Here is a 27796-nt window from a genome sequence, read left to right on the forward strand (position 1 = left end):
GAACGATAATTTTATCTAAATCAATATCTTATAATATTTTAATTTCATCATGATACTCTTACTCATTATTTTCTAATTGTTTCATTTAATAGCTTTTAATCGTCTTTTATATCGTGTTCATAATAATGATAATAATAGTAATCAAAATAATTAGGTGTTACAAATATTTGTTTTAATTACACTAATATTAATAATGATAGTTACTATAACATTTTTAACGATAATACTAATAATTATCTTAATGATAATATAGTAATAGTAATAGTAATAATAATAATAACAATGACAATATCCATTTTTAAATAATGATATATATATATTAATAATGATAATAATAATAATACTAATAATAATAATAATAATTGGATAATAATAATAATAATACTAATTATAACTTTAACGATAATAACGATAGTAATAATAAAAAAAAAATAACAATTTTTAATGATAAATCCCTTTTATTGATAAAGATAATAATAATGATAATAATACGATAAAACTAGAACGACGATAAAAACGACGATAATAATAATCATTTTTAATAAAAATATCGAAAATTCAGTTGATTATAACTTCTAATCCGTTCATCGAAACCATTCGATATCTAAAGGAAAAGTCCTTAATTTTTCGCTAGCTTTCCAAGGACATGCATATCTTATACCTTATCTCAACCGCAAGTGTAACTAATTCAATATTCAACCTAACCTGTCTAAGGGCAATATCAAAAGTACAAGCATGCATAATCCTAAATACTCGAGCACTAGTCAGGGATACACTATTAGTTTGTAAAAGTTAAATTATGAGTACTCACGTATCAATATTGAGATTCAATATTGCAGGAAAGGTACGTAGACGCAACGGAAATGATAAACACTATATTGACCTCACGAGCATACCCATGAACCATACTCAATCACCTCCATAGCTATAACCCATAATTTCCTTAATCCTATCCTACTCGAAAAACAATTTCGAAATCACTCGGACAGCACTCCGTCGTAATATTTTATGTATACTAATAATATCTTGAAATAATACGGAGTAAATATATATATGTAAATCGATTGAGAGAGTTTAGAGAAAAATATTTTCAAGTTTCTATGAAATAATGAAACCTATTGAATTCTATTTATAATAGATTTTTAAATTATTAAAGTGAATTATTAAAGTATGAATTATTAAAGTGAATTATTAAAGTATGAATTATTAAAATGAATTATTAAAGTATGAATTATTAAAGTGAATTATTAAAGTTAAAGTAAAGTAAAAATAAAGTAAAGGTAAAGTTTAAGTATAGTAAAAGTATAAAACTATATACGTATAATACGCGTATAAATATATATAATATTAATTTAAATCGTTATATATATTTAATAAAATAAAGTATAAATATCGTTATCTTTATCATACTAGTTAAGTAATGAGTTGTCTAAAGTGGTTCTAGATATTTATAAAACTTATATTCGTTTTAATAATAAAGTTCTTTTTAAACTGAAAACGTTTTTGTACGTTTGAAACTAAATAGATCAATCGAGTCTTTATGAGATTCAATCTTCCACTATCCTTTGTCTAGTTCTCAATGATTGACAATTTGTTCTTATTTATAAATCACTTTACCATTTTCCGAATATTGTTAAAACGGAAAGATTTCTCAAATCAACGTGGGCCTTTCAACAGAGACTTGTAATCATAATTCAATATATCTGATAATTCAATCATTTGATCTTATCTTCTAATTCCATTGATAAATATTTTGAAACAGATACAATCATATAAAGTATTTAATCTAATATTTTGTTTATATTTCAAGTTATAATATATATACACATATACATATATAATCATATTCGTTTAATGGTTCGTGAATCATTGGAACATGGTCGAGGTTGAATGAATGTATGAACATAGTTTAAAATTCTTGCAATTTAACTTAACAAATATTGCTTATCGTGTCGAAAACATATAAAGATTAAAGTTTAAATTTGGTTGGAAATTTCCGGGTTGTCACAGTACCTACCCGTTAAAGAAATTTCGTCCCGAAATTTGAGTGGAAAGGTCGTGAATGATAATAAGTATGTTTTCATGATGCATACGGGCTGAAAATTAGAGTTTTATCATCTGCGAATAATTTGGATAAACAATCCATTTATATGAAGAGTACGAATGAAGCTAACATAGAAGAGTGAAATGAGTAAGTGTAGATTCATCTTATCATTTGACGTAGATATGATTGATTCCCAGATTTCAAGGGATTTGAAGAAAATCTTCTTAATAAGATTTGACTCTCCGGTAATCAAGGGAATTAGGATCCGCTTTAAATGCGATTGTCCATTTTAATTGTTCTGTCGGAGATTTTCTTATAAATTCACCTCCTTCGTTTCCTTACAACTCACACCTTCTGTTGATGCATTTTATGAAAGTTCCTAGACATCTACCCGCGTCCATTGCAGGTACAACAGTTTACAGGCCACCATGATTGCTCGTTATTATCCTATCTGTGTTTGTATGTGGTTACAGGAACTGCAGGAATGAGATTTAGATGTTTAACTATGTTAGACTTAGTCAGACGTACGAGTGAAGCCTCACTAGTACAGCTGACAGGCTCATACGCACGGTTGATGCTGAGCTAAGTCACAATTACAACCTAAATGAGAAGACACGAGTGAGTGATCACCCGTACGACTGATGAAGCCAACTCGTACATGTGATGAATGAATCGTATAGGTGAGTCAACAGCAGGGGTATATAAAGTCTTATGTTCTTCATTTTAGGTTAAGCCTCTCATTTGTTACACACACTCAGATCTAGTGAGCTCCTTCGATTCTCTCTCAGTCCAAATCACCCAGGTGGTGAATAATAGCTCTAGGTGTTGATCTAATCACACTTGATTTAGTTGTGGTTTGACTAAATTAATCAAAAAAAAACTTAACCTATTCACTAGAGGGTTTGATTCACTTATTCCGCCATTGTGTGAGTTAAATCTGTTGATTTCTAAGTTCCTAGTCATGTTTCATCACCTTCTATTCTTTCCCCCTCAACTCATATTTTAAAGTATTCATCAATATGCTCCATCCAGTTCTGATTCTCGATATACTTCTAACTTTCATATCAGTCATTCTTCTTTTTCATCTACCGCCGGAAGAATCTATTTACTTCTACTATACTCTTGGGTTTATAGTGTTTCTAGTTCTCCCGTGTCTTTATATTGCTATATGCATCGATATATATGGTTTATAATTTCTGGTTTGTCGTTGGGATTTATATGTTCCCTTATATTTCAAAGTATCTGCTTCTGTCTTCTATAATCATTATCATTCACAGTTAATGCTCTCTTTTATTTGCTGCAATTTATACCCCAATTTCTATTTCGGAGTTTTGTCCTTTCGTTTCTTCTTCTTGCGATTAAGCACCGCTTGTAATGGTCCAGAATTCACAGATATGAATTTTGGAATGAACATTGTTAATGTTCTAGGAAGGAAATTGTGATGGCACGATCTTGACTTGTCAAATTACTAGAATACCTTAGAAAAGGCCGAATCATCAAGAAATATTTTCTTGATATTTTAGAGGTTAAATAGAATACAAGAGTCGTATAACATGGCACATGATGATGTTATGATCTGTGAATCATCACGTTCCATTTAGAAACTCAGCATGACTTACTGTAATATAATCACATTGATCAAGTGTCATTATATTATACTAATTCATGCTTCAGTTCCCAACATTACTTCAAAATATTCCTATTTTAAACTTGAATGTTTCAGAATTTTGAAACTAAAATAGTTTCTTTTATGATGTAATACAAATAGCGCGAAGAGGTAAATGATTTCAAATAAGAAAAATTAAGAAAATATCTTCAGAATTATGGAGGATATTTATAATGAAAGATATGATAATATTTTAGAATTTCTAATATCAGAGGATGATGAAGAATATTGTCCGCAGGGGTTTAGAGTCAGGAGCAAGGTATTCGTTAATGACTTCAGCAGGTACCGAATCATTTGGATCCTTTGAAGTCAGGTTCAGTCTTTGTAATTTGTCCACAGCCTCCTTCCTACTTTGCTCAATCCATTTTCCAGTTCCAAAACTTCTCTTTTTCTGCGCTTTGCCAACACACTTCATCATTATCATCCAGCTTTTACCGTTTAAAGTCGTTTATAGTTTTTGCTGCTTCATCAGCATTTTTTTTTCCATTTTCGGAGAACCAATTCGTAGTTCGGAGTGTTTTTCAGAAACTTCACATTCAAATTAAGTCCAGAAGATAGACGTTATATATACACATATAACTGTTGGCGTAGACATCCTGCGAGATTTCAAAATACTGATTGCTAATTCCCAATGATTCGTATGGCAATTCTCATTACAAGATGCGAATGAGTAAATGATGGGGTTTCAATGAATAATTATAATGACTTTTTGGAGAGGCTAAAGTCAAAGGGTAATGAAGTTGTTGGTACATCTGCTAATAATGTGGTGGAATGTAAAAGGTTCCCTGGTAACGAAGGTGTATGTATCAAGGTTATAATAAGGTTAGTCTGACTGAAAAGTTGAAGTTGACTTGCTGGAGTTGTGACAAAACTGGCTACTTTGAATAGGAGTCGCAAAGTTATTTTTGCTAATAAATGCCAAAGAATCTGACGCGGATACGTTGTTTAAACTTTTACTTTGGTTTCAAGAGTTTTTCGGGTACATAACTGTGGGTAACATGTGGTTGGATCATCATCTCGATTGCTCATCATTCGAAGTGTCTTCAGAAATTTTCGAAGGGTTTGAACACAGATTTTAATCGTTAACATACATTTGATGTTCTAACACAGTTTTGAAGTCAAAATATAGCTTGTGAAAGATGTAAGGATCTAAGAGTGATGATTTTGGTCATATCTCAAGTTGAATTTTGAGATTTCAAAATCAAAATATGTAATTAAATTTTGAATGAGTATGGTTATTTTGATTTCTATAAAAGAATGTATATTATTGTGAAAGTAGGGAGTATAATGGATGATTTGCTGAATCAGATTCGAAGAATGTAACATATTAATTGTGAATTTATATTTCTCTCGGGTATTACCTACCCGTTAAAAAAAAAAATTCACAATTAATATTTTGTACAAAAAAATTTTATTACAGTCTTTATGAAAATATATATATGTATATTTTCTTCAGATGTAACATAGATTTAATGAGTTAATGTTAAATTAAACTCATTTGATTTGCGGTTGAAACTAGAATTGAATAATCCCTAAAGGCTTTAAAAAGTACATAACTTTTACGCAGTATTTCTTTAATGACATTGAAATTATGAATCAATACTTCGTTATTTGTTGATGTATGATGTTCGGTTCGTGAAATTCTTGTGAATTTCACAAAGTACGAATGATGTTATCTGAAAAGTTTCGGGTACATCGATGATGAAAGTGTAAAATCAAATATATACTTGATTTATTATGAATTGGAATTTGTTGAATTGCGACAGAGATTGTAGTTAACGCTGGTTAAGTTGCGGCCGAAGGACGTACATTATTGCATATTTGTAATATGAATTAACCGAGTAGTTAAGATTCACACACAATAGCTTAGCACGGAAAGATTTATTTCAAAATATATATATATATATATATATATATATATATATATATATAATATACATATAATTTCTTCAGAGGGAATGATTTAATTCTTCATAACTCGTTGATACAATATACACGTTATTGATTCGTAATGATGTCCACAGTGATTCTTGAACTGGCGGAGTTTGTGATGTTATCGGTGTTGTTGATTCGGATGTTGACTGTACTGACGATGCTGGTAACGCTGACGGTACTGTTGATGCTGTTGGTAAAGCAAGTTTAGCTTGTTAATCACACACCATTTTTGTCAGGGTTTCTACTCTTCCTTCTATCATTTTGGTTCGCTTAACTGATTTATGGTTAGGGCTAGATTAGATAATCTCTAAGACTTTAGAGATTACATAATCGCCGCGGAATGTTTCTCCAATGAAGTTATGAATTAATACTTCGTTAGTTATTGTTGTTGGTACTCCTTGGTATCTATGGTGCGTATGACGTTGATGCTCGTGGGACAGATTGTGAAGTTGAGGTTTACGACGCGGTTGTGGTTGGAGGTGGTAATGGTACTGTTGGCATTGATGATGGTGGTACTGGTTATGCTGCTGATGCTGCTGCTGGTGTTTGTAATCTCTGCACCATATTCTCCAAAGCCACTACCCGAGCGCGAAGTTCGTTGACTTCTTCTATTACACCGGGGTGATTGTCGGTTCGGACGAGCGGATAAATAAAATCTAAAATTTGATGTAATATATAATCGTGACGAGATACTCTGGAAATGAGCGAGAAAATGGTGTTTCGAACAGGTTCGCCGGTAAGTGCTTCAGGTTCTTCGTCAAGAGGGCAATGTGGTGGATGGAAGGGATCACCTTCTTCTTGTCTCCAATGATTGAGGAGGCTACGAACCCATCCCCAATTCATCCAGAATAGGTGATGACTGATTGGTTGATCTATTCCGGTCAAACTGCTTTCGGAGCTTGAATGGGATTCCATTTCGGAATCTGAGTGACTTGAACTGATGACGAATTCCATTTCGTACGATTGGATAAAGGATTTTTTTTTCCGATATGAAATGATTTTAGCTAACGGATGGTATTCTATATATAGATCAAAAGATTTCGTAGATTACGGAGGACTTTGCGGGATATGTCAGGCAGAGTTTAAAGTAACAGATACGATAAGATATTATTTAGCAGATATGCTAAGATATGAATTTTTGTCTATACACTATTCATGCAATCAATGCAGCAAGATGTGTCTTAGACTAAAAATGATAAGCAGGTAATTTCCTGAGGATAATAAGTAGTTAATTTTTGACACAAAATGATAAGCAAAACTTTTGACATGCAGACACGGTCGAAGTCCAGACTCACTAATGCATCCTATTGACTTATCAGTTAGACACATTAATGCAGACCTGGTTCGCTAAGACTACCGCTCTGATACCAACTGAAATGACCCGTTCATATACATTATAAACGATTCACAATAGTTGATTACATTGCGAGGTATTTGACCTCTATATGATACATTTTACAAACATTGCATTCGTTTTTAAAAGACAAAATTTCTTTACATCGAAAATTGACAGACATGCATACCATTTCATAATATCCACTATCCAACTATAAATTAATTTAATAATAATCTTTGATGAACTCAATGACTCGATTGCAATGTTCTTCGAAATATGCTATGAAAGACTCCAAGTAATATCTTTAAAATGAGCAAATGCACAGCGAAAGATTTCTTTAACACCTGAGAATAAACATGCTTTAAAGTGTCAACCAAAAGGTTGGTGAGTTCATTAGTTTATCATAATCATTTATTTCCATCATTTTAATAGACCACAAGAATCTCATTTCCAGTTCTCATAAATATACGTCCCATACATAGAGACAAAAATAATCATTCATATGGTGAACACCTGGTAACCGACATTAACTAGATACATATAAGAATATCCCCTATCATTTCGGGATCCTCCTTCGAACATGATATAAATTACGAAGTACTAAAGCATCAGGTACTTTGGATGGGGTTTGTTAGGCCCAATAGATCTATCTTTAGGATTCGCGTCAATTAGGGTGTGTGTTCCCTAATTCTTAGATTACCAGACTTTAATAAAAAGGGGCATATTCGATTTCGATAATTCAACCATAGAATGTAGTTTCAATTACTTGTGTCTATTTCGTCAAACATTTATAAAAGCGCATGTATTCTCAGTCCCAAAAATATAAAGGGTAAAAAGGCAAATGAAACTCACGCATATAAATATTGTAAAACAGTTAATAAAGCATTTGCATGTATTCTCAGCCCAAAAATGTAAAGAGTAAAAGGGGATCAATGAAACTCACTATACTGTATTTCGTAGTAAAAATACATATAACGTCATTGAACAAGTGCAAGGTTGGCCTCGGATTCACGAACCTAAATTAATTATATATAATTATGTGTTGGTCAATATTTGTCTAACAAATTAGGCCAAGTCATAGTGTACCACAATCCTAATGCTCGAGACTAATATGCAAAAGTCAACAAAAGTAAATTTGACTCAAAATAATTTCCAAAAATCTATACATTATTAATATATAGTTTAAATATCGTCATTTTATATTTGTAAATATTTTTAAAAGATTTATTAGAGTAGATAATATAATTTATTTATTAATAAATAAAATTTTATATTAAATTTATATAATATAATATACTTTTATATATATTAAGTAATAAAATTTTTAGGGTTCATTTAATATCATAAAGATAATATGATATGTATTATTAAAGTAAGTTATTACACGTAGTAAAATATGTTTGTATCACATATTTATTTGATAAAATAATATCTATAATGATAGTAAGTAAAAGTTGTATTATTTTGTAATAATAATTATTATTATAAAAATATCAATATTTATAATTATAAGATGACATTATGATAAAACGATAATTCTAATTATGATAACTTTAATATTTACGATAATTTTTAATATTATCTTTAAAATAATAATTCTATTTAAAATAATAATAATAATGATATTTTATAGTAACAATGACATTTCTATTAAAATGATAATTTTTGTTAAAATGATAGTTTTAATACTAACGATATTTTTAATAATAATAGTAATGATAAAAATAATAAGAACGATAATTTTATCTAAATTAATATCTTATAATATTTTAATTTCATCATGATACTCTTACTCATTATTTTCTAATCGTTTCGTTTAATAGCTTTTAATCGTCTTTTATATCGTGTTCATAATAATGATAATAATAGTAATCAAAATAATTAGGTGTTACAAATATTTGTTTTAATTACAGTAATATTAATAATGATAGTTACTATAACATTTTTAACGATAATACTAATAATTATCTTAATGATAATATAGTAATAGTAATAATAATAATAACAATGACAATATCCATTTTTAAATAATGATATATATATTAATAATGATAATAATAATAATACTAATAATAATAATAATAATAATTGGATAATAATAATAATAATAATAATTATAACTTTAACGATAATAACGATAGTAATAATAAAAAAAAATAACAATTTTTAATGATAAATCCCTTTTATTGATAAAGATAATAATAATGATAATAATAAGATAAAACTAGAACGATGATAAAAACGACGATAATAATAATCATTTTTAATAAAAATATCGAAAATTCAATTGATTATAACTTCTAATCCGTTCATCGAAACCATTCGATATCTAAAGGAAAAGTCCTTAATTTTTCGCTAGCTTTCCAAGGACATGCATATCTTATACCTTATCTCAACCGCAAGTGTAACTAATTCAATATTCAACCTAACCTGTCTAAGGGCAATATCAAAAGTACAAGCATGCATAATCCTAAATACTCGAGCACTAGTCAGGGATACACTATTAGTTTGTAAAAGTTAAATTATGAGTACTCACGTATCAATATTGAGATTCAATATTGCAGGAAAGGTACGTAGACGCAACGGAAATGATAAACACTATATTGACCTCACGAGCATACCCATGAACCATACTCAATCACCTCTATAGCTATAACCCATAATTTCCTTAATCCTATCCTACTCGAAAAACAATTTCGAAATCACTCGGACAGCACTCCGTCGTAATATTTTATGTATACTAATAATATCTTGAAATAATACGGAGTAAATATATATATGTAAATCGATTGAGAGAGTTTAGAGAAAAATATTTTCAAGTTTCTATGAAATAATGAAACCTATTGAATTCTATTTATAATAGATATTTGAATTATTAAAGTGAATTATTAAAGTATGAATTATTAAAGTGAATTATTAAAGTATGAATTATTAAAGTGAATTATTAAAGTATGAATTATTAAAGTGAATTATTAACGTATGAATTATTAAAGTGAATTATTAAAGTTAAAGTAAAGTAAAAATAAAGTAAAGGTAAAGTTTAAGTATAGTAAAAGTATAAAACTATATACGTATAATACGCGTATAAATATATATAATATTAATTTAAATCGTTATATATATATAATAAAATAAAATATAAATATCGTTATCTTTATCGTACTAGTTAAGTAATGAGTTGTCAAAAGTGGTTCTAGATATTTATAAAAGTTATATACGTTTTAATAATAAAGTTCTTTTTAAACTGAAAACGTTTTTGTACGTTTGAAACTAAATAGATCAATCGAGTCTTTATGAGATTCAATCTTCCACTATCCTTTGTCTAGTTCTCAATGATTGACAATTTGTTCTTATTTATAAATCACTTTACCATTTTCTGAATATTGTTAAAACGGAAAGATTTCTCAAATCAACGTGGGCCTTTCAACAGAGACTTGTAATCATAATTCAATATATCTAATCATTCAATCATTTGATCTTATCTTCTAATTCCATTGATAAATATTTTAAAACAGATACAATCATATAAAGTATTTAATCTAATATTTTGTTTACATTTCAAGTTATAATATATATACACATATACATATATAATCATATTCATTTAATGGTTCGTGAATCGTTGGAACATGGTCGAGGTTGAATGAATGTATGAACATAGTTTAAAATTCTTGCAATTTAACTTACCAAATATTGCTTATCGTGTCGGAAACATATAAAGATTAAAGTTTAAATTTGGTTGGAAATTTCCGGGTTGTCACAGATTTCATCACAAAGTTACCTAAAACGGCGAGAACCCAATTTGATTCGATTTGGGTGATAGTTGATCGATTGACAAAAAGTGCTTTGTTTCTTCCCATTCGGGAAGCGATATCGTCGGAGACCTTGGCTAAATTGTTTATCAAAGAGGTAGTCGCTAGACATGGGGTTCCTATATCTATTATTTCGGATCGAGATACCCGTTTTACATCTCGGTTTTGGAAAAAGTTTCATGACGATATGGGTACACAATTAAAATTGAGCACGACGTATCATCCTCAACGGACGGTCAAACCGAACGTACGAATCAAACATTAAGGAATATGTTACGGGCGTGTATTATTGATTTCGTTGGTAGTTGGGACGAGCACTTACCTTTGGTGGAATTTTCATACAATACTAGTTATCATACTAGTATCGGGATGCCACCGTATGAGATGCTTTATGGGCGAAGATGTCGAACTCCAATTTGTTGGGGTGAAGTGGGACAAAAGTAAATCGGGAGTACCGATTTGGTTTTAGAGACGAATAGCAAGATTGATGTGATTCGGGATCATTTGAAAAAGGCGCAAGATAGACAAAAGTCGTATGCCGATAAACGTAGGCGAATGATTGAATTCGAAGAGGGCGACATGGTGATGCTTAAGGTTTCGCCATGGAAAGGTATTATTCGATTTCGAAAACAGGGAAAGTTAGCTCCTCGGTTTATTGGTCCATTTAAAGTTTTAGCTCGTGTGGGCGAAGTCACATATCGTTTGGAATTACCCGAGGAACTTGCGGGGATCCATAATACATTTCATGTTTCCCATCTCCGTAAGTGTCTTGCGGATGATTCTTCATGGGTGTCATTAGACGAAATTGAGCTAAACAATAAGTTAGAGTATGTTGAGGAACCGGTTGCAATACTTGACGAAAAGGCGAAAAGATTGAGAAATAAAGATGTGAGAACTTATATGGTTCAATGGAGTAGAAGTATAGGTTCTGAGTTCACTTGGGAGCCCGTAGAGTTTGTTTTGGTCTATCTTCCTGCTTGTCATGCGGCGTGGATTGCGAGGGCGGAATCCGATTCAAGTTGGGGAGAGTTGTAAGATCCCGTTTTTGTCAGTTGAGTTGGACGCCGTCCAACAAGGTGGGACGCCATCCAGTTTTGAAGGGCTGGACGCCGTCCAGATGGCCTGACGAGCCAACTTTGGTATTTTGTTATTTAAAAAGGGGTAGTTTGGTAATTTCACTTTGTGGACGACTTTAAGACCCTAAATCAGTTTTGGTGAGCCTCATTACTCCTTTTCCATCTACTTTATCATCTTCCATTAAATCCTAGAGAGAGAGGAGGTTCTAGAGTAAGAGAGCTCCATTAAAGGAAGAAAGAGGTTGAATCGGGTCTTAGTGCGAGTTCTAAAGTTGTTCAACTAGTTGCTAGCTACGTGGTGATTATGTTGGTAAGTTATAAAACCTAATTTCTTTTTTTAAATTGTGTTAAGGGTTAGGGTTGGGTTAGTGTTGCACTTAAAACCCATTTGTTAGTGATTTGGGGGTTTTGGGTAAGTTTGGGTCATGAAGACCCAAAAGATGAATAACCTAGGGTTTTGAAAAGTTAAAGTGTGTAAATGGGTCTTAAAGGCTTAGTAAATCGCTAGCACTTTTGTAGTTAATGTTAGTGGGTGTCATTTGGGTTGTGGGTGACCCAAATGGGAGTGTTGACCTCAAAATGAGTCAAATGGGTCTCGGGAGACCTAGGTTATTAAATGTGTATGAGAACACACTAAACTTGTGATTATAAAGTGTTTAAGACCATATTTTGGCTAGTATTAGGGTTTTGTTGGTGGTGACCTAAATATTAGGGTTAGGGGTGCAAATGGGTCGGAATTGCATCTTGGGTCAAAATGGCACTAGAATGGGGAGTAAGTTGGTTAACCAACTTGAGTTATGATTGATTATGTGCTAAATGTAATAGGTACGTTACATTGAAGTTGCGAGCTCGGTTATCTTTCGCAAAAGACTCTAAGGTGAGTGGAATAATTATATGCGTAGTGTATTTATTTGTTGTAGCGTGAGATGTGAAGTGTCGAGGTGTTAAGACACTACGTTTCACGTGACGAGTGAAGCATTGAGGTGTTAAGATGCCACTTGAGGTGAAGCATCGAGGTGTTAAGATGCCACCTAGGGGTGAAGTGTCGAGGTGTTAAGACGCCACTCCATAATAAAAGGTGAAGTGTCGAGGTGTTAAGACGCCACCCGAGGGTGAAGTATCGAGGTGTTAAGATGCCACCTGGGGGTTAGTGATACGAGGTGCTAAGTACACTAATGGATGTTGTGAACTCCGATGGCCTTTCGCGGTCGCCATTCCCTTGTACGATTGGTTAACCATGGTTATTGTGTTGAGTTGTAAGCATATTATACGGTTCGAGTTATATACATATATATGCCTTGTTATGCTAGCTTGTGATATAAGAGGTTAATAGCCTCGTACTTGAGATGTTATGCCCTTTGTGTTGCTAGTATGTATGCGGTATTTGTGTAAGTGTGCAAGTAGGTATTTTATATATGTACGTGTATAACTATTGCATTCACTAAGCGTTAGCTTACCCTCTCATTGTTTACCTTTTTAGGCTCCGGCGTGGACAAAGCTAAAGGTATTCGGTTGGATTAGTGGTCTCCCGCTTATTTTGATAGGGGATGCTTTTTGGTTAGCTTTTGGAAGTTCGGCCAAGATTTGGGTAGTTTAACCCCAAACACCATGCTCTTGTGTCGTTTGGAAATTAAACTTGTATTGATCGAAACTTGTATTTTTGATCGAAATGCGTAAGACGGGTCGTTGTGGGCCCGATGTTGTAAAACTTATTTTGATGATGGAAACCTCTTATTTTATTATATTGTAATACGTTGTAAAAAGGTTTTCGTTTAAAAGTGTCGGGAAGCGGGATTTCCGCTCACGTGAGTTGGACCCGGGGGACAGCAGCTTCCAGGCAATCTGGACGCCATCCAGATATGCTGGACGCCGTCCCGGTCTTAAGTGCTGGACGCCGTCCAGAAATCTGGACGCCGTCCAGTTGTACTACAGCAGAAATTTTTTTTTTGCGTGTTTTTGGTAAATCGAAGTTGGATTGTTACAAGTGGTATCAGGGCATGGTCTAAGGGATTTAGGCGACTTGAGATAGGTGCCTAGACTTAGACTTTAATGTGTGTGCGCTTTATGCGGGACTTGTAGAACTTTGAGTCGGAACGGGAATTGCTAGTGCTAGTGTTTATGTGAACTAACCTTGCGCTAGTTGTTTTGTGTTGTGTTAGCAATCATCAAGCGAGATAGACGTTGTACTAGCAAGTTAATGCAACATGCTCACGTAACAATGATTAGCTACCGTTGTTACGGGTTCAAATCATGTCAAACAAGCGATGTACGACGATTGTTGAGCAAGATGGGGTAGTGTGGTGTATATGTATATACATGTGTGTTAAGTCCTTTCGTTTCGTTGTTTAATTTACTTTGTTTTATAGAATGATGATGAGAAACGGACACGACACCAATGACGGAAGTACGAGTGAGGACGTTGAACACACGGCCAAGGTTGTGGCCATCTTTAAAAGGCTAAAAAAGGATTTTCTCGACGATGTTCGAAAGGTTTTCCAAGAGTCGGTTGATGGGCAAGTAACCGAAATGATAAACGAGTGAATGAATGCCACGATCGAGGAGGCATTAGAAGCTAGAAACATTCATCCTCGTGGTGAAAGGGGTGATGGTGATGGTGGGAATGGAAGGCGGGACTTCCATTACGAGAATTTCAAGGAAGCACAACCCCCGATATTTCATGTGGTGCGAGATCCGTTAAAAAGTACATGTTGGATCTCCGATATCGAGGGAGCTTTCCGTACCGCGGAATGTCCTCCCTAGAAAAAGGCGAGGTATGGTTCTAGTATGTTGCGGGAAGAAGCTAAGTTGTGGTGGGATGATAAAATCAACTTATATGGTGAAGCAATGTATGAGTTTTAAGTGGGAAGAGTTTAAGAAGGAATTTTTCAAAGAATACCGAACTTCTTCCGATCTTGATAGAATCCGGGACGAGTTGCACAATTTGCAACAAGGTTCAATGGACTTGGTTACTCTCAAGTCTACCTTCTTGGCAAAGACTCGTTTTTGTCCGGAATATGTTGGTGATGATCACAAGAGAATGAAAGATTTCTACCGTACCATGAATGATGAGTATAAGGGTAAGATTAGTTGAGGAGCGGCTAAGTCTTTCGAAGAGTTATTTGAATTGGCTCGGGGTTTTAAGCCGGAGGTTCCAAGGAGAAGTGATTTCACTTTTTCTAAGAGAAAGTTTGAAAGTTCTAGTTATTCTAACTTTTCAAACAAGAAGAACAAGAACAAGAAGGGTTCCGAAAGTGTCAATAGCGTGAAGAAGGGCGCTTCCAGTGGTTTTTCTTTTTTGTGCTACAATTGTGGGCAAGCGGGTCATATGGCTCGTGATTGTCCGAAACCATCTTCCGAACAAAAGCTCACTTGTTTTAATTGCGGTAAAGAAGGGCATAAGAAGCCGGAGTGTCCCGATTTGCGAAACGATAATGTTAAGCGTCTAGAGAAGGCGGCGGGTACGGCTAGGGGTCGCAACTATTTAATGACGAATGATGAAGCCAAGCAATCCAACGAAGTTGTCTCAGGTACTTTTGTGGTTAACTCTAATCCGGCACAGATACTTTTTGATAGTGGTGCCAATTTTTCGTTTGTGTCTCCAAAATTCGTGCCTAAACTTAGTAGACCGTTAGCTAAGTTAAGTCGTCCGGTAGAAGTTGAAATAACGGACGGCAAGACAGTGCTAGTGGTTGATGTGTGTAAGAATTGTGAATTTGTGTTTGGTGCCGAAAACTTTAAAATCGACCTCATCCCGATGACTTTGGGCGATTTTGATATCGTTGTTGGTATGGATTGGCTCGATCATAATAGAGGCGATATTGCATGCCATGAGAAATTTATTCATGTGAAGACCCCAAGTTGGGGAGAATTAATTATTCACGGTGATAAACGGAGAAGACTTGTGCCGCTATGCACTTTTGCACGGGCACGTCATTTCCTTGTTAGTGGTGGCATGGCTTTTCTTGCCCATGTTGTTGATACTCGTGATGAGCCACCACCCATTCGTGAAATTCCGGTGGTAAATGAGTTTGAAGACATTTTTTCGGATGAGTTACCGGGTGTTCCGGCGGAAAGACAAGTTGAATTTCGCATTGAGTTGGTTCCGGGAGCTACTCCCATTGCTAAAACTCCTTATCGTTTAGCGCTGATGGAAATACAAGAGTTGTTAAATCAAACCCAAGAGCTACTTGAAAAGGGTTTTATCCGACCGAGTGCTTCGCCTTGGGGCGCTCCGGTTTTATTTGTGAAAAAGAAGGATGGTAGTATGCTGATGTGCATCGATTATCGGGAGTTGAACAAAGTGACGATCAAGAATCGTTATCCATTACCTAGGATTGACGATTTGTTCGACCAACTCCAAGGTGCAACGTATTTCTCTAAAATCGACCTACGGTCCGGCTATCACCAAATGCGTGTCCGTGAGGAAGATATTGAGAAAACGGCTTTTCGAACGCGTTATGGGCATTTTGAGTTTGTAGTTATGCCTTTTGGTCTTACGAATGCACTAGCGGCATTCATGGATCTTATGAACTGAGTGTGCCAACCTATGTTGGACAAGTCGGTAATTGTGTTCATTGACGACATACTTGTTTATTCGAAGAGTATGAAAGAACATGAACTTCATTTGCGATGTGTGTTAAAGACGTTGCAGAAGAAGAAGTTGTATGCTAAATTCTCCAAATGTGAATTTTGGCTAAGGGAAGTTCAATTCCTTGGCCATATTGTGAATGAAAATGGTATTCAAGTAGATCCGGGGAAGATACAGACGGTGAAGAGTTAGAGACGACCGACTACGCCTATGGAAATCCGAAGTTTTCTCGGATTGGCCGGTTATTATCGTCGGTTTATCCAAGACTTTTCTAAGATCGTTTCGAAATTGACAAGGAAGAACGCGAGGTTTATTTGGGAGAACGAGCAAGAAATTACTTTTCAATTGTTAAAAGAAAAGTTGTGTCAAGCTCCGGTATTGTTGTTACCGGAAGGTGCGGAAGACATGACGATTTATTGTGATGCTTCGCTAAATGGGCTCGGGTGTGTTCTAATGCAAAGAGGTAAAGTCATCGCTTACACCTCTCGACAATTAAAGGAACACGAGATATCCGACTCATGATCTTGAGTTGGCGGCGGTTGTACATGCATTGAAAATTTGGAGCCATTACTTGTATGGTGTCAAGAGTACGATTTATTCGGATCATAAGAGTTTGAAACATCTCTTTAACCAAAGATATTTGAATTATCGTCAACGTAGGTGGATGGATGTAGTAAAAGATTATGATTGTGAAATACTTTATCATCCGGGCAAGGCGAATGTGGTCGCGGATGCGTTAAGTCGAAAGAGTCATCACCCGGCGTTACGATTGGGATTGTTACGTATGATTATTACAAACGATTTTCTTGAAAAACTTGGTGTGATTCAAATAGAGGCTTACGTTCACAACAAGCATGCTGAACGAATAGTGGGTCAATCAGAGTTCATTACTATGGGCTCGCGTGGTTTGTTGTCTTTTCAAGGAAGGGTGTGGGTGCCTAAGATGGGTGATTATCGGCAAGTACTACTTGATGAAGCACATAAGTCAACGTATTCCATTCATCTGGGCGCGACGAAAATGTATCTTGATTTAAGAAAAGAGTATTGGTGGCCGAGCATGAAACATGATGTTGTTATGTAGGTTGAGCAATGCGTCACGTGTTTACAAGTTAAAGCCGAGCATCAAAAGCTGTATGGTAAGTTGCAACCGTTAGAAATCCCGAAGTGGAAATGGGAGCACATTACCATGGATTTCATCACAAAGTTACCTAAAACGGCGAGAACCCAATTTGATTCGATTTGGGTGATAGTTGACCGATTGACAAAAAGTGCTTTGTTTCTTCCCATTCGGGAAGCGATATCGTCGGAGACCTTGGCTAAATTGTTTATCAAAGAGGTAGTCGCTCGACATGGGGTTCCTATATCTATTATTTCGGATCGAGATACCCGTTTTACATCTCGGTTTTGGGAAAAGTTTCATGACGATATGGGTACACAATTAAAATTGAGCACGGCATATCATCCTCAAACGGACGGTCAAACCGAACGTGCGAATCAAACATTAGAGGATATGTTACGGGCATGTATTATTGATTTCGGTGGTAGTTGGGACGAGCACTTACCTTTGGTGGAATTCTCGTATAATAATAGTTATCATATTAGTATCGAGATGCCACCATATGAGATGCTTTATGGGCGAATGAAACAACCCAACCCGTATTAAAACCGGCCCATAAAAATTTTTCCTTTTAATACGCGTTAAATAATACTTTAGGTCCCGTTACACATATTCCAAAATGTATTTGTTATCAAAGTAAGTTCATCGAACTTAAAACATACATTAATGATTTAAACTCCTTAATACAATGGTTCATTAATTAAATCGTAAACCGGTTATAATCATTATGACCCGACTAGTTACGTTTACACAAAACCGAGCATGGTGATTTGGGACTACGCTACCCAAATCCTAATCGAGTCCAAAAGCAAGATCTTCTAAAGCAACCTAGCCGAGATCTCTAATTCCCAAGCTTACCCGAGCCGCCAAGCATGCTAACCTATAAAAATATCAACAACGAGAGGGTAAGCTAAAGCTTAGTGAGTGAGAATATACTACATACATATATATGCATAAAATGGACACGCCACAAAATAGCAAATACCGCATACCGGAGCATCCAAACATAAAGGCAAGCTAGTCTAAGCATACCGTAAGATCACTAAGCAATGAGCTAAAGATACATCAACAAAATATAAGTTTGCCAACAACGATGTGAACAATGCCAATAAGCTACACCCGGAGGGTTAGCTATAACACGACAATACAACATTATATGTATACAATATATATGTATATATATATAAATATCTCTCGAATAACATAATTTGCTTACGCTTACAACACAATAACCATGGTTAACCAATCGTACAAGGGAACGATACTCGTAAGAGACCGTCGGAGTTCGTAACATCCATTAGCGTTACTTAAACACCGCGTAATCACTAATCCCCCGGGTGATGTCTTAAACACCGCGACTAATTCACCCCCATGACAATGTGGCGTCTTAAACACCGCGACGAATCCACACGTCAATCAAAATAATGAGTGGTGTCTTGAACACCGCGACAATTCCACTCCCATGACAGTGTGGTGTCTTAACCACCGCGACAATACCACATGCCAATCAAACAATGAGTAGTGTCTTAAACACCGCGACACTACTACTCGTTACTTAGAATGTGGTGTCTTGAACACCGTGACAATACCACATTCATACTACACAAATAAATACATTATATACGTACACGCATAATTATTCCACTCACAATATTAACCCTTCGCCATTGGGGTTATATAATCCACATCACACGCCCATGTGATAGAGTACACGCAAGGTGTGCACCTCGTCAAAGATGGTCAACCAAAACGCACAACCGTGCCAATTGGACCTACACACAAGTCCATCAATCCACCTATATGTGAAGTGAGCTCTATAACCGAGAACCACTTCACCCGACCCGCACCCATCCTACACATACATATGCATATAGGATATTAACACTCACCTTAAGCCTTGATGAATGCAACCAAGTAATCCGCAATTCGTCAATGGAAAGTACCTATTCCATTATCACAAATTCAACAACACACTTAGATTGGATTTACAAACCAACCCTATTTGACACTTAGTGCAAATTCGACCCAAATGTAATTCCAAGTACAAACCGCGCCCAAACTAACCAATAATTACTAACACGGGTGAAAATGGTCCTAATATGCCAAGTAAACCCAAACACAAGTGTTAAACACATGTCTCACCCATTTTGACACCAAAACCCTAATTTTGACCCATTAAGTCAAAATCTCACCGTTTACAAGTCTTGACACCAAAACACATTTAACTCGGTTTAATACTTCAACTTAATCCATTTTAAGTTTATAAACCTTAATAAATCAACAATCGGGTCAAAATCATCACCAAACCCTAATTTTGGCTCTAGTCAAAATTAGTCAACTCCAAGAACCCTAAATGTCCCCAAAACCTCAATAATCACTAATACTAGTGATTATACACCATTTACAAGTCTTACAAGCATGAACTTGCACACCAAACCCAAAACCCGACATTAACAACAATAAACCCGAATCTTGGTGTTAACCTTCAATTAACAACTAAATGGGTTTCACCTATGAATCATACAATCAAAAGCCCTAAACTTGAATGATGAACACGAAAATGAATTTCAGAGTTAGAGCTTACCACTAGTATCACCGTGTAGCTAAGAACGAGGAGAACACACTTGTCAACTACGCCAAGGATCAACTCCCGATCCTTCCATTCCAAAAATCCTTTTGAAATCAAATGGGTGTTTGAGTTTGAGAGGAAAAATGAAAAGAAAAGGGAAATTAAAATGAGAAATGAAATGAATGGATGAGGTTAAATTCTCAAATCTGGCTCAAACACAAAAAGACCAAATTTCCCTTGAACTTCATTTAAATTTACAAGAATCTGGTGCCAGTTCGCACCATTCGCCGCTCCGCGGCCTAATTCGTCGCGCCGCGACGATTGCCTCGAACTGGTGACTTTGTTAACAAGCTTTCTGATCTGGATTTATTCGAAACGCCGCGCCGCGGCTCCCTTTGTCGCGCCGCGACACCCAACGTGGCCTGACACATTTTCTCGCATACAAGACTTTAACACCCAAACATGTATCGAACCCTTCATACGCCTGTCGTACATACACAATACACCTATAAATCATGTACGGGGAAAAACGGGGTGTTACAACTCTCCCCCACTTAGACTCGATCACGTCCTCGTGATCCTTGTCATTTAACCAAACGGACCACACTTCACGGTCCTCAAACATAAGTCCAAACCGACTTTCCTAAGCAATTCTTCCCACTGAATTGCCTTTAACAACTAAATCGTCACCCGCGATTTATCAAATCCACAATCCGAGCACTAAAACCATGCTCATTCCCTAACATCGGGAAAACTCAACCAATCTCGTACAGAGATATCAACCCCTTAGCGTACCCTTACCGAGTACAACGCTGAAAGCAACCAAGTCTCAACCTAAGGTCAACAATCCGAAACGATGAAGACCGAACAAACGAATCCTGACGGATAACACCAATCACTAAACATCTCTTGTAGTGCGCAATACGATCAATACGCAACTACCGTAACATCATAATCAAAAGGCTAAAACCGATAGCGCCCAAAACGACTATGAAAACGCCAAATCCAAAGGTGTACAAAATCGACTATCGTCACACCCGTAACAACACGTGAGCGAAACACGGCTATCGCATCACTAATCATACCACATGGTCCTCGCGACCCCACCATCGGCGTATAAAAACACCCGATCGATCACACAACACGGTCCTTACGACCCCACCATTGGTGTATAAAACAACCAACAGATCAACATCACGGTCCTTAAGACCCCACCATCGGTGTATAAAACAACCGACAGATCACACAACACGAAGGCTGGCCGAAAACACACGCGCCTTAGTGAATTCGAACTACACGCGATTCACTACCATGATGAAGTCAGCGAACCCGAATATCATGCTTCACCAATCAATAATCTCATGATGAAGTCAGCGGACCCCGAAGGTCATGCTTCACCAATCTCAACACCGGATGAAGTCAGCGGACTCCGAAAGTCATGCTTCACCGATATAACACCTCGCTCATGATGAAGTCAGCGGACCCCGAAGGTCATGCTTCATCAATCAACGCCCTTTTGGCCTCGAACGACGAGTAGCGTAACATCGCGCTCTGCTACGCCATAGTGAATCCTAACGGATACCACTAACCATTCACATACACGAGCAAGAACCACCTATATCAAACATAGGCACAAAACAATTATTCTCTAGAAGAGAATCCGACACACACCTCCCTTAACCGAAGGATTTCACCTTGCTCGCCAAACGCGTCCATTATCTCTCAATCGAGATTTACCACACTACCACCTCGGTGATAATTCAAATCCAAACCATAAGTACAATTTATCCGAAATTGTAATCTACCACAAATCGACCAAAATCAGGTCTCGACACCATTTTCCAGATCTACCAAAAGCATCATCCGAAATCTCACACTAAAACTTCCTCGTGCGGGAGTGTAACTCCCCCATTTGGAACTACGTCCCATATCCACAACTCGTACAACCGTACAATGCTACCTAAGGTAGACTTTACAAAGATTGGGCTCACACGACCCGTCACCATATCTTGCTCCAGCCTTGAGTACACAAAGGATTTCAATCAATCCTTAAACACTTCGAGCAAAAAGTGTACCACGATTACACAAACCATACCTTCGCAATCATCCAATTGCTTTAGTTTGTCAAATTCCACCTAGTCACTCATGTACCTAAGGATTTCACTTCGGTACCCTAAGTACAATGTAACCGCAACATAATCGGAGTCGAACACCACACTAGTAGGTATAAAAGAGGCACCTAATGTCGCGTCATAAAGACTCCATTACCAACATACATCGAGATTCAAAACACTCGATCTCAAGGGTTTCAGCCCACCCGTCGAACCTCACGGTTCATCGACCTCAACACAAAAGCGAACACGCGCTTAACAACCGAACACCAACCCATTTCCATGGCTTGGTAGAAACATTTTACAAATATCAAGGAATGCTTGGTTACACCAAGTCTTACGCCCTTCGCCCGTCAATCAAAACGTCGTCATAGGGTACTTCCATTAGGAACGTCACCCATATCAATAACATGCACAATACAATGCATTTAATAAACTCAACTTCAAACGGCACTTAATAAATAATCAAAAGACATATTTATTAAAACGAAACGTACCTTAACGTCTCCTTGCCGCCCCCGTCCCCGCTAACTTGGGACATTTCGACTTACGATGTCCTTCTTCTTGGCAATTGAAGCACACCATGCCATCGCCTTTTGGTACCGAACATTCCCACGACTTGTGACCCCTTATGCCACAATTGTAACATCTAGACGCACTAGAATCCAATATACCCGTCCGTGTACCACCCGTGCTCACACTCGGACCCTTAGTCCTCTTACTCGGAGCACCATGCGAAACAACCCTTCTCTCGCTCGAAGGTTCACCCTTCTTTGATCGTGAATACGACTCGAAACCTCTAGCCACGGTGAATAATTCCGCAAACGATTTCGCGTGACCCCGGCTAATCTTATTCTTCAAGTCATCATTCAAGGTTCGATAGAAATCCTCCATCAACAACCAATCATTCCCTAAATACTCCGAGCAAAAACGAGTCTTCGCCATAAAGGTCGTCTTGAGAGTATTCAAATCCATAGATCCCTGTTGCAAGTTTCGCAACTCATCACGCAATTCCGACAAGTCGGCCGAAGTCCGGAACTCCTCGAAGAATTCCTTCTTAAAATCGTCCCACGATAATGCCATAAACGGCTCACCACCGACAAGATCAATCTTACCATCCAACCAATCCTTCGCCCTACCCCGCAATAAACTAGTAGCGAGTCTTGTCTTTTTATCGGGAGGGCATTCAATAGTACGAAAACACCCTTCAACATCCGAGATCCAAGTTATGCTTACTAAAGGATCCGATTTCCCGTCATACATCGGAGGTTTAGTCCTGATGAAGCTCTTAAGACAATGCTCCATTTCTCCACCATTTCGAAATTCGGAATACTTCCTATCCATTTCTTCTCGAAACGCACTCATTTGCTCCGCAACGGCGGCCGCAACTCTAGCGTTAAACTCAGCGTCGTTCGTCTCGATCCCATTTCTCGTCGCCATTCTAAGGAATGCAAAGCGGTTAGACCACGAACGTGTAGATCACACGCACAACACCGCCCCATCTTGCTAAACATTTGTCGTACATCACTTGCTAGACACGATTTGCACCCGTAATAAGGTTTGCAAGTCCTTATTACGCATACACGATGTATCGGCTCATTAGTACAACAACCGTCTCGCTCGATGATATATGGAAACACAAACAAAATTCTACGCGATATAAACACACGCGAGAATTATTATCACATCACAATAGCATATTAATAATATTCGCATTACTAATATAAACGTTAGTCAACCTATAAACAAGGCACTAGCTAGAACCCATTCCGACCCGTAATCCTACAAGTCCCGCAACAAATTAAGCACACACAAAAGTCTAAGTCTAGGCACCTATCTCAAGTCACCTAAATCCCTTAGACCATGCTCTGATACCACTTGAAACAACCCAACCCGTATTAAAACCGGCCCATAAAAATTTTTCCTTTTAATACGCGTTAAATAATACTTTAGGTCCCATTACACATATTCCAAAACGTATTTGTTATCAAAGTAAGTTCATCGAACTTAAAACATACATTAATGATTTAAACTCCTTAATACAATGGTTCATTAATTAAATCGTAAACCGGTTATAATCATTATGACCCGACTAGTTACGTTTACACAAAACCGAGCATGGTGATTTGGGACTACGCTACCCAAATCCTAATCGAGTCCAAAAGCAAGATCTTCTAAAGCAACCTAGCCGAGATCTCTAATTCCCAAGCTTACCCGAGCCACCAAGCATGCGAACCTATAAAAATATCAACAACGAGAGGGTAAGCTAACGCTTAGTGAGTGAGAATATACTACATACATATATATGCATAAAATGGACACGCCACAAAATAGCAAATACCGCATACCGGAGCATCCAAACATAAAGGCAAGCTAGTCTAAGCATACCGTAAGATCACTAAGCAATGAGCTAAAGATACATCAACAAAATATAAGTTTGCCAACAACGATGTGAACAATGCCAATAAGCTACACCCGGAGGGTTAGCTACAACACGACAATACAACATTATATGTATACAATATATATGTATACAATATATATGTATATATATATAAATATCTCTCGAATAACATAATTTGCTTACGCTTACAACACAATAACCAGGGTTAACCAATCGTACAAGGGAACGATACTCGTAAGAGACCGTCGGAGTTCGTAACATCCATTAGCGTTACTTAAACACCGCGTAATCACTAATCCCCTGGGTGATGTCTTAAACACCGCGACTAATTCACCCCCATGACAATGTGGCGTCTTAAACACCGCGACGAATCCACACGTCAATCAAAATAATGAGTGGTGTCTTGAACACCGCGACAATTCCACTCCCATGACAGTGTGGTGTCTTAACCACCGCGACAATACCACATGCCAATCAAACAATGAGTAGTGTCTTAAACACCGCGACACTACTACTCGTTACTTAGAATGTGGTGTCTTGAACACCGCGACAATACCACATTCATACTACACAAATAAATACATTATATACGTACACGCATAATTATTCCACTCACAATATTAACCCTTCGCCATTGGGGTTATATAATCCACATCACACGCCCATGTGATAGAGTACACGCAAGGTGTGCACCTCGTCAAAGATGGTCAACCAAAACGCACAACCGTGCCAATTGGACCTACACACAAGTCCATCAATCCACCTATATGTGAAGTGAGCTCTATAACCGAGAACCACTTCATCCGACCCGCACCCATCCTACACATACATATGCATATAGGATATTAACACTCACCTTAAGCCTTGATGAATGCAACCAAGTAATCCGCAATTCGTCAATGGAAAGTACCTATTCCATTATCACAAATTCAACAACACACTTAGATTGGATTTACAAACCAACCCTATTTGACACTTAGTGCAAATTCGACCTAAATGTAATTCCAAGTACAAACCGCGCCCAAACTAACCAATAATTACTAACACGGGTGAAAATGGTCCAAATATGCCAAGTAAACCCAAACATAAGTGTTAAACACATGTCTCACCCATTTTGACACCAAAACCCTAATTTTGACCCATTAAGTCAAAATCTCACCGTTTACAAGTCTTGACACCAAAACACATTTAACTCGGTTTAATACTTCAACTTAATCCATTTTAAGTTTATAAACCTTAATAAATCAACAATCGGGTCAAAATCATCACCAAACCCTAATTTTGGCTCTAGTCAAAATTAGTCAACTCCAAGAACCCTAAATGTCCCCAAAACCTCAATAATCACTAATACTAGTGATTATACACCATTTACAAGTCTTACAAGCATGAACTTGCACACCAAACCCAAAACCCAACATTAACAACAATAAACCCGAATCTTGGTGTTAACCTTCAATTAACAACTAAATGGGTTTCACCTATGAATCATACAATCAAAAGCCCTAAACTTGAATGATGAACACGAAAATGAATTTCGGAGTTAGAGCTTACCACTAGTATCACCGTGTAGCTAAGAACGAGGAGAACACACTTGTCAACTACGCCAAGGATCAACTCCCGATCCTTCCTTTCCAAAAATCCTTTTGAAATCAAATGGGTGTTTGAGTTTGAGAGGAAAAATGAAAAGAAAAGGGAAATTAAAATGAGAAATGAAATGAATGGATGAGGTTAAATCCTCAAATCTGGCTCAAACACAAAAAGACCAAATTGCCCTTGAACTTCATTTAAATTTACAAGAATCTGGTGCCAGTTCGCACCATTCGCCGCGCCGCGGCCTAATTCGTCGCGCCGCGACGATTGCCTCGAACTGGTGACTTTGTTAACAAGCTTTCTGATCTGGATTTATTCGAAACGCCGTGCCGCAGCTCCCTTTGTCGCGCCGCGACACCCAACGTGGCCTGACACATTTTCTCGCATGCAAGACTTTAACACCCAAACATGTATCGAACCCTTCATATGCCTGTCGTACATACACAATACACCTATAAATCATGTACGGGGAAAAACGGGGTGTTACAGCGAAGATGTCGAACTCCAATTTGTTGGGGTGAAGTGGGATAAAAGGAAATCGGGAGTACCGATTTGGTTTTAGAGTCGAATAGCAAGATTGATGTGATTCGGGATCATTTGAAAAAGGCGCAAGATAGAAAAAATTCGTATGCCGATAAACGTAGGCGAATGATCGTGTCATTAGACGAAATTGAGCTAAACAATAAGTTAGAGTATGTTGAGGAACCGGTTGCAATACTTGACGAAAAGGTGAAAAGATTGAGAAATAAAGAGGTGAGAACTTATAAGGTTTAATGGCGTCGAAGTATAGGTTCTTAGTTCACTTGGGAGCCCGAAGAGTTTGTTTTGGTCTATCTTCCTGCTTGTCATGCGGCGTGGATTGCGAGGGCGCAATCCGATTCAAGTGTGGGAGAGTTGTAAGATCCAGTTTTTTTCAGTTGAGTTGGACGCCATCCAACAAGGTGGGACGCCATCCAGTTTTGAAGGGCTGGACGCCGTCCAGAAATCTGGACGCCGTCCAGATGGCATGACGAGCCAGCTTTGGTATTTTGTTATTTAAAAAGGGGTAGTTTGGTAATTTCACTTTGTGGACGAATTTAAGACCCTAGATCAGTTTTGGTGAGCCTAATTACTCCTTTTCCATCTACTTTATCATCTTCCATTAAATCCTAGAGAGAGAGGAGGTTCTAGAGTGAGAGAGCTCCATTAAAGAAAGAAAGAGGTTGAATCGGGTCTTGGTGCGAGTTCTAAAGTTGTTCATCTAGTCGCTAGCTATGTGGTGATTATGTTGGTAAGTTATAAAACCTAATTTCTTTATTTAAATTGTGTTAAGGGTTAGGGTTGGGTTAGGGTTGCACTTAAAACCCATTTGTTAGTGATTTGGGGGTTTTGGGTAAGTTTGGGTCATGAAGACCCAAAAGATGACTAACCTAGGGTTTTGAAAAGTTAAAGTGTGTAAAGGGTCTTAAAGGCTTAGTAAATCGCTAGCACTTTTGTAGTTGTTGTTAGTGGGTGTCATTTGGGTTGTGGGTGACCCAAATGGGAGTGTTGACCTCGAAATGAGTCAAA

The sequence above is a fragment of the Rutidosis leptorrhynchoides genome, chromosome 2 (assembly GCF_046630445.1).
Source record: "Rutidosis leptorrhynchoides isolate AG116_Rl617_1_P2 chromosome 2, CSIRO_AGI_Rlap_v1, whole genome shotgun sequence".
In the NCBI taxonomy this organism is placed as follows: domain Eukaryota; kingdom Viridiplantae; phylum Streptophyta; class Magnoliopsida; order Asterales; family Asteraceae; genus Rutidosis; species Rutidosis leptorrhynchoides.